The sequence below is a fragment of the Athene noctua genome, chromosome 34, assembly GCF_965140245.1.
Source record: "Athene noctua chromosome 34, bAthNoc1.hap1.1, whole genome shotgun sequence".
NCBI classification, from domain to species: Eukaryota; Metazoa; Chordata; class Aves; order Strigiformes; family Strigidae; genus Athene; species Athene noctua.
In genome coordinates, this window is record NC_134070.1 from 1,034,944 (window position 1) to 1,044,253 (window position 9,310).

A 9,310-nucleotide genomic window follows, 5' to 3' on the forward strand; every position below is an offset into this window, starting at 1 on the left:
GTCTACATAAAATTGTAATGTACATGCACCTGTGAGGTAGGACATTTAGTTTTAAGGTTAACCATCACTTGTGTTTTACTGGCTTTTATTTTTCCCGTATTTTACTGAAATGTATGTGATCTCACTTATCCTTTTTTACCTAACTCTCCTCTGTATTCATTACCCACCTTAAATGTTTTGAAATCCGCAACTCCTTGACTAATGAAGATAAGACAGACCTTGGACAGTCTGGACAACGCCCCGAGGACAGCCCTAATAGCAGGAACCTAAAAAAGAGCATCTCAGAAGACACCGGCATCAAGATAAGCGACTGGAAGCTGGTCTAAGCTAAGGTCCTTGGAACAAACCGGAGCTGGAAGAGGGTGAGGTCACTCTGTGACCATGTGTGGACACGAGAAACCTAAACTTCAACTAACGGAGAGTGTGAGGAAGAGTATGTGGACCCGTAAGGAGGGGAGAAGACCCTCACTATTTTTACTACGCACACTCAGACTATGTGTATGATTTCTGAGGCACATGAGACAGGGAATCTAAACAACCTTAGATTGATGGGGAACTTGCGGAAAGACAAAAGGAGGCCTATGGGGCTGTTCACAAAGGCAGACCAGGTGCTGATAACGTTGCTAGGCTACTATCTCCTAGCTCAAACAGAAGCCTCCTGTGGGCTTTGAAGTTCTGTGTATCAGCAACATATTACCCCAAACACCGGCACAAACTGGTCTGGCAGTCTGGTCAGAAGCCAGAGAACAACTGAGGCTGCGCAGAGCGACAGGGTGAAAAGTTCATCAGCGAGGAAGAAGAGGTGCTTCATCTATACGACCCCTGCCCAGGAATCTGCGACCCCTGCCCAGAATTTCAAGAGCTCATCGCGCAGGCACAAGGGGAGGAGACCTGATTACCATGAGAAGCGAGGGGAGGCGGGGATAGACTATGTATATGTACAGGCATTCTATGAATATGCAATATTTTGTAACATATAAGCCGGACAGGAGCTGCAAAACGGCGCGCATGTGTTTATTCAGCGCTGAATAAACATACCCACTTTATAGCTCCACAGTTATAGAGTGAGGTTTTTTCCGCAAGTCATCTTGGCACCCCAGATGGGACCATCTCTGCTCGGCTGCCGGGTGCGCGTCCTAGGTGCACCCCGAGCTCTTCTCGGAGGAACTCCGCTCCCAGCTGTCCACTGCGGGAGCAGACAAGGACCATCTGGTTCGCGGACAGAGGTATGTTTAAGGGTAACGGGCTGCTGGTAAGATGCACAGAGACGTCTGGCGCACGGCTCAGTCCTGAGGAGGGGGTATACCCATTTGGGTTTGGTTTTGGGAATCCGCGGGAAAGGAGTAGTAAGATCTTTTGGGGCAAACTACCGATGACTGGTATATAAGAGGCATTTTGCGCAGGGTACTGGTAATTCCCGTCACCTGCAGGATCTTGCTTCAGGTCATTGTGTAGTGCACTAATTGTGGATATACTGGCTTTGAACTGCCTGCTAATTGTTAACGGTTGATGATATCTGTTACAAACGGACTTGGTGATTGTTTAAACTCGGTATATTTTGTGGTATGAGTGGAAAGTGTGGTGGGCCCTTTAAGTGTCTGTGTGCCTGCAGGGGCAGGGCGTGAGTGAGAGCAGCCGCTGCTGTGTGCCTGTGAGATGCAGTCGCTGCAAGACAAATGAGAAGTTTATGTCTGCTTAAATAATGCACTGTCCTTGTATGTCTTGTGAAAACATTGTATGAACCGGAGACGGGAAAGTGAATCCCTTCTCTGTCGGTTTGGGTTAGAATCTAGTGATTATTTGTGTAGAAGGAATGAATGGTCGGCACGGGGAAATGATTTATACCTGCTAGAAGGACTATACACAACTCCTTCTGGGCAACTGGTAGCACCAGACTGGGAACAACCAGCCGATTATACCCCCCGGGTCTGTGGGAGAATCCCCTGCTTTCTTTGTATTCCTGCCCCCGGTAAGGGGAACTCTCACCAAGCTTGGGTATTAGCAGAGTGCGTAGATTGTCGATGTAAGTGGTACTGTGCGTCTGAGGTGTGCAGAGTGCCGGGAAGAAGCGGTGTCGTTAGACCTCTCGGTCGAAAGATGGGAGTCGATAATTATTAAATTTGTGCGTGGAAGAAGTCATGAGATACTGGAACTTCGGGAAGTGAAGGAGGAAGAGTGGGAGAAGGTTAGAAGACAGTGTAGAAACCGCTGTAAGTGGAGAGAAAGGATTTTGGGAAGAAGGAATAATAATGGGGAATAAGCAGGGAAAAATTGTAAAGAAAAGCGCATTGGATTGCATACTAACACGCTGGAAAGACATAGCGAGGAGGGGAAGCACGGAAAGCAAGAAAATCCTGATTAAATATTGTAATCAGTGGTGGCCACTTTACAAACTGGAAGAAGAAGCTAAATGACCACTAAGTGGGACCTTAGGCTATAACACGCTTTTGCAATTAATGTTATTTTTACAGAGGGAAGGGAAGTAGGATGAGGTGTCTCACGCAGACATGTTCTTTACCCTCCGAAATCACCCGGGGTGGCAGAGGGACTGTGGACTAGTTCCACCACAAGATCCTTTAGTGCTTGCCCTGGAAAAGGATTATAAGAGAGAAATGAAAAGAAGACTATATTATGGTGGTGGGAGCTACTAGCCAAAGTGAAAAGGCTTATTTTTGCAAACCTCTGAAATATAAACTGGGAAAGCAGTTAGGCATACACAAGTTTCTGTATATGCCTTACTCCACAAAAGCGCTCCTAGGAAGAGACTTACTAGGACAATTAGGAGCAACCATTACCTTTAACAATGGAGAGATTACTCTGGAGGTAAATACCCAAGAACTTATACAAATCATGAGCTTATCTCTAACTAGTATCACCACAGAAGGAAAAATTGGTAAGGAAATTATTGATCAAGTGTATCCCGGAGTGTGGGCCACTGACACGCCTGGGAGGGCGAAGAATGCTTCACCCGTAGAGGTAAAACTTAAGGAAAGACAACAACCAGTAAGAATTAAGCAATACCCTTTAAAAAAGGAGGATCGGGAAGGGATCCAGCCAGTTACAGAAAAGTTTTTGCAAATAGAATTATTAAAGGAGTGTAAATCTAATTTTAATACTCCCATATTACCTGTCTGGAAACCCGACGGGTCATATAAGCTAGTTCAGGATCTGAGAGCAAAATTAACTCCTGAGCTAATCCGGTTTACTGTTTTAGACCTCAAGGATGCTTTCTTTTGCCTCTCTCTCCTCAAAGCCAGTCAGAAAATATTTGCATTTGAATGGGAAAATCCTAAGAGTGGACTTAAAACCCAGTTGACCTGGACGGTGCTGCCACAAGGATTTAAAAACAGCCCCACTGTATTTGGTCACTAATTAGCCAAAGACCTTGAACTATGGGAAATCCCAGCTCCACCTGTAGAGGGAAAGCTGCTGCAGTACGTAGACGACATCTTAATAGCCACCAAGACAAAAGAGGCCTGCGTGACCTGGACGGTAAGCCTTTTACATTTTCTGGGACTTCAGGGCTACCGGGTATCTAAAAAGAAGGCCCAAGTGCTGCAGAGTGAAGTGATCTGTCTGGGCTACGAAATCAGTGCTGGAAAGAGAACCTTAAGCTCGGAAGGAGGCAATTTGTCAGACTCCGAGGCCACAGACAGTGAAAGAACTGCGAACGTTCCAGGGAATGACTGGGTGGTGCCGACTATGGATTTATAATTATGTTAAACCTTTATATGCACTAACCGCCACTCAACGGAAAAATCTCCAATGGAACAAGGAGGCCATACGAGCCTTTGACCTGTTAAAAAGGCTCTGATGTCAGCTCCGGCTTTGGGACTCCCAGATGTAAGTAAACCATTCTTTCTCTTTTCACACAAGAAACAGGGAATTGCATTGGGAACACTGGCACAAGACTTAGGCCCGTATCGGCGGGCAGTCGCCTATTTCTCCAAGCAACTAGATACAACCACTAAAAGTTGGCCCGGATGCCTACGAGCGGTTGCAGCAGTGATCTTAAACGTACACGAGGCACGAAAATTCACTCTAGGCCAGAAAATGACTGTATTAGTATCTCACAGAGTGTTGGCAGTATTGAAAATTAAAGGGGGACATTGGCTTTCGCCCCAAAGATTCCTAAAATATCAGGCAGAATTAGTGGAACAAGATGACGTAGAGATTATCGTAACTAAGATTATCAACCCAGCTTCTTTCCTGAGTGGAAACACAGGAGAACCAGTGCAACATGACTGCCTGGAGACCATCGAAGCAACATACTCAAGCCGCACAGATCTGAAGGACAACCCTATGGAAGATACCGAGAACGGGTTTACAGATGGGAGTAGCTATGTCCTGAGCGGCAAAAGGTATGCTGGGTATGCTCTCACCACCCCCCAAGAAATACTGGAATCAGGACTGCTGCCCTTGAATACATCTGCACAAAAGGCAGAGACAATCGCTCTGACCTGTGCTTTAGAATTAGCCCAAGGCAAGACTGTGAACATTTATACAGACTCAAAGGATGCCTTTGGGGTAGTTCATGCTCATGGAGCAATCTGGAAGGAAAGAGGACTGCTAAATTCACAAGGGAAACACATCAAACATGGGAAGGAAATTCTGAGGCTACTGGAAGCTGTCCAACTTCCAAGAAAAGTGGCAATCACGCGTATTAAGGCCCACCAAAAAGTGAATTCGGATTTGGGAAAAGGAAATGAACTGGCGGACAGAGAGGCAAAACAAGCAGCCAAAAGAGAGGTAAAAATGGAGGGAGCTTTAGTTCCTGATGGGCAAGTCATCCCAGAAGGTAAACCTAATTATACTAAAGAGGATCAAAAGTTAATTACAGACCTGGAAGGATCATATAATGAAGAAGGTTGGGCCATCACTCCCCAAGGGAAGGCAGTAATTCCCTCTTGTTTAGCGAGACACCTGGTACGAGAGGAACACAGGAAAGGGCACTGGGGAGCGGAGGCCCTGTACCGATATTTAGTCAAGAGTATTGGAGTTAGAAATTTGTATACCATAATAAGACAGGTGACTCAACAGTGTGACCTTTGCCTCCAGAGTCATCCTAAGAATACCCCCACTCTAGAAGTAGGCCAGATTCAAAAGGGAAATGGACTGGGACAACTTGACTAAGGAAAAAGGGAAATACCTACCGGAAAAGATCACAGAGAGACCTAACCGGAGTATTAGGAACAGGATTAGGAGTGTTGAATTCAATAGATTCAGAAGTAATAATGAATAAATCAACAGCTACTACAAGGGATATATCAAAATTACAACAGCCATTGAGGTCTTCACTGTCAGCATTAGGGGTACATCAATGGGCGATGTCAAAAATAATTCCAGATTGGGAGCAAAAAGAAACAAAAGACCACACACTTACTGCTGAAACCCTGGGAGCGTTTCAAGGTGATGTCGCCATAGCTCTAAGTTGCATACAAGCCTAGTTATGGATGCAAACAGTAGCAAAATCTGTAATAAAGGAAGGAGAGGAGTGCGCACTTCCCACTGAAATTCGAAAAATATTTTGGGATAGTGCCCAGAGACAGAGAAAAAGTTACAATCATGGTGAAACATGGTCAACTTCACCTATAGGCCTGACACACATACGGTAATGACTTTTGTGTTGACAATACGTGATGCAAAATTAATCACCATACACCCCATTGTAAGTCTCGGAGTCAATTACAACGGGACTCTACTGTACCCCTTTGCACATAAGACCTGGGCTATGAATACTGGTAATAAACAGCAAGCAGTAGATCTCGAACCCTGTATCATGAAAGAACAACAAGGATTTATATGTGACAATAATACCTTAATAACCCAGGATACCTGCTTAAATACTGACCAAAAGATTTGCCACCTTGAAGCACGCCCCAACGTAGATTTGAGGACCGTTGTTGTCTGTACCGGAAAGGGATGTGCATGTTTAAGGACACTGTGTGACACAATAACCATAAATGGGCGAGAGAAGAAATTGATACAGCATCTAAATTATTGTATTTGTAATTTCACCATCATCCTGGGGTGTGATTTCACTTATTCTGCCCCGGTGGTTACACATTCCCTCTTGAAAAGCAGCCTCATGGTAACGATACTTCCCGTCCCCACAGGGTTAAATGTCAGTCATATAGAAAGCCTGTTAAAACACCCAGACTTACACCGGATACTGGAAAAAATCAAGGAGAAGAGGCAAGAAACTTTACTCAAAACCCTTCATGACAGGAAAAAGATAAAAAAAAATAAGTCTTAAAGAGGGTTGAGCAGGAAGCGAAACATAATTGATGGGATACGCCCCCCGGATGGTCGCCGACAACTACTGGAATCTTAAACACAGCCCTTCACCCAGTGGTTGCTTTTTTAATATCTGTAGCAATCTTTTTGATCCTTACTGTAGCTACAGCTGTATGGATCTGGAGACTTACAAAACGCTTGCAAGCTGTGTATGACGCTTTATATCACAATCCGAGCTTTAGGCAATAAACTAATTTGTAGGAGAGTACTAACATATTATGGGGCCAGGGAAATAGATTAAGTAGATAGCTAAGTAGTAAAAGGATTTACTAAGTAGGAAGAAAAGGGGGGAATGAGATGGGGAGTCTAAACAATCTTAGATTGATGGTGCAAGACTGGGGAACTTGCGTAAACACAAAAGGAGGCCTATGGGGCTGTTCGAAAAGGCAGACCAGGTGCTGATAACGTTGCTAGGCTACTATCTCCTAGCTCAAAGAGAAGCCTCCTCTGCCCCAAATTCCGGTACAAACTGGTCTGGCAGTTTGGTCAGAAGCCAGAGAACAACTGAGGCTGCGCAGAGCGACAGGGTGAAAAGTTCATCAGCGAGGAAGAAGAGGTGCTTCATCTATCCGACCCCAGCCCGGAGCTTGAAGAGCTCATGGCCCAGGCGCAAGGGGAGGAGACCTGATCGCCATGAGTCGCGAGGGGAGGCGGGGGTAGACTATGTATATGTACAGGCGTTCTATGAATATGCAATATTTTGTAATATATGAGCCGGACGGGAGCTGCAAACGATGCGCATGCTTGTGGCGGAGCGATCCCCCATGCGCCCGGCGCTGAATAAACATACCCCCTTTATAACTCCACGGTTGTAGAGTCTTATCTCTGCAAGTCAGTACAACGTGTTGGGGGGTGTTGGTTGTGCGGCACAAGCTGTGACCCCCGTGTGGTGTTTCACTCCGTTTGCTCTCAGGATGTTTCTCTCTCCCTGCTCATCTCTCCCTTCGTTAAGTGTGTGTCCCGTTAATTAACACGTGACTCCAACCTGTGCGGCTGAACTCAGGCAGTGGCTTTTGTGCTTCCTGGTGGGATACAGCGATCCCCGAGCAGAGGGATTTATTTCTGGGTAGTCGGCGCAGAGCTGGGGGCTGGTGGTAATTCCCCCCGGCCAGCGCCCCGCCCCAGAGAACCCCCCTGGATTTCTCCACTTGGGAGCACACGCAGACACCGGGGCTGGAGTGACCGGGGGGTTTCTTATCGCCCTGTCCCTCGCGGGTTCCCAACGCGCCTCGTGGCGATGCCAACACACAGGGTCTTGTCATTGCTGGGCCCAGCTCCGAGGGGGGGGACGCGGCTTCTTGGGCTTCAGCTGAGTCGGCATTCGGGGTCTGCCCCCTCCCTCGGCTTAATTACGGCGATGGTGTGTGTGTCCCCTCCTGCTGGTCCTGCTCCTCCTCCATCCCTCCCCGTCTTCCAGCCTCACTCCCCCCCATCCCTCCACCCTTTCAGCACTTGACCCGCCCCCACGCTTGGTCCCCACTTTCACAGCGCCCCCCACAACACCCCCGTCCCCCCGAGAGGGCAGCGATGGAGATGCACACCCCCCCTTCCCTGCAGGGATTTCCCTGAGGGATGGAGAATCCGCATCCCGGCGCCCCCAGGGGACCTGCTGCCGCCTCTCGGGGTGCTCAGCACCCCCTGCCCGGGGCTCAGCACCCACCCGGCTGCACCCTGTTGTGCTGGTTTGGGTGTGCAGGGGCTGGGAGCGGCGGAGGGGGGACAGGGGGGGCTCCTGCGAGAAGATGCTCAAAGCTCCCGCGGCTCCAGGTCGGACCCGCCCCTGGCCAAGGCCGAGCCAATTGGCGGCGGCGAATTCTGAGATAAGGGATTGAACCAGGGGAGGATGGGAGGAGGAGGAGGAGGAGGAGAAAGAGGAGGAGGAGGAGGAGGGGGGAGGGAAATACTTCTGCAAAGAGGGAGGGCAAGGAAGGACGGCAGGAGGCGGGAGGTGCCCTGAGCCGAGAGTGCCCTGCACCCGTGGAGCCCCACGGGGGAGCAGATGCCCCCCCAGAGCCCCTGGGAGGGACCCAGGTGGGAGGAAGATCGTGGAGGACTGTCTCCCGTGGGAGGGAGCCCAGGGCGGAGCAGGGGAGGAGTGTGAGGAGTCCTCCCCCTGAGGAGGAAGGGGCGGCAGAGACAAGGGGTGATGGAGTGACCCCAAGCCCCATCCCTGCCCCCTGCGCCGGGGGGGGAGCAGGGAGAGAAATGGGGAGCAAAGCTGAGCCCGGGCAGGAGGGCTGGGGGGAAGGGCTTTGGAGATGTGGTTGTATTTCTCACTGTCCTGCTCTGCCGGATTGGTACATCGGGGGTGGGGGGTTCAAATGCCATTGCTGTTCTTTCTTCCTCCCCGATGGAGTCTCTCTGCTGCCCCAGACCATAACGGGGGAGACACAGCACCCTCTCCCATGCTTGTCTGGATCTCCCCCGTCCTTTGGTTTAATTTTTTTCCTCCCCATCCCTGTTGGGGAAGGGGCGAGGGAGCATCTGGGTGGGGCTCAGGTGCCCCCGGGGATCAAAGCCCAAAGCAGTGCTAAGGGACAAGGCCCTGGGGGTGTGAGGAGGAGGAGAAGGGAAGGGAGGGCGCCGAGCAGACAGAGACATGCAGGAGGTGGGTGCTCTTCATGTGCCTTAAGAGCCCCCAGCTGAGCCCCTTTGGTCCCCCCCAGGCGCTGGGACAGCCGAGCAGAAGGAGGAGCAGTGCCAGCCCAGGGCAGAGCAGAGGGGGATGCTGCAAGGGCCCCAAGAGGAGCCCCAGAGCCCCGCGGTGGCCGTGGAGCACGATGGCCAACAGCAGCCCCGGGATACGCAAGGGAGCCGCGGAACGGGGGAACCCCGAAAATGCTCTTTCAAAGGGACGTACGCTGAAGACCCTCAGGAAGCCGCAACCCAAACACGGAGTAGCTCCAGAGGGAAGGAGTACAAGTGTGAGCACTGTGGGAAGGTCTTCAGCTGGGGGAGCACCCTGATCTGTCACCTACGGACCCACACGGGAGAGAAGCCCTACAAGTGCTGG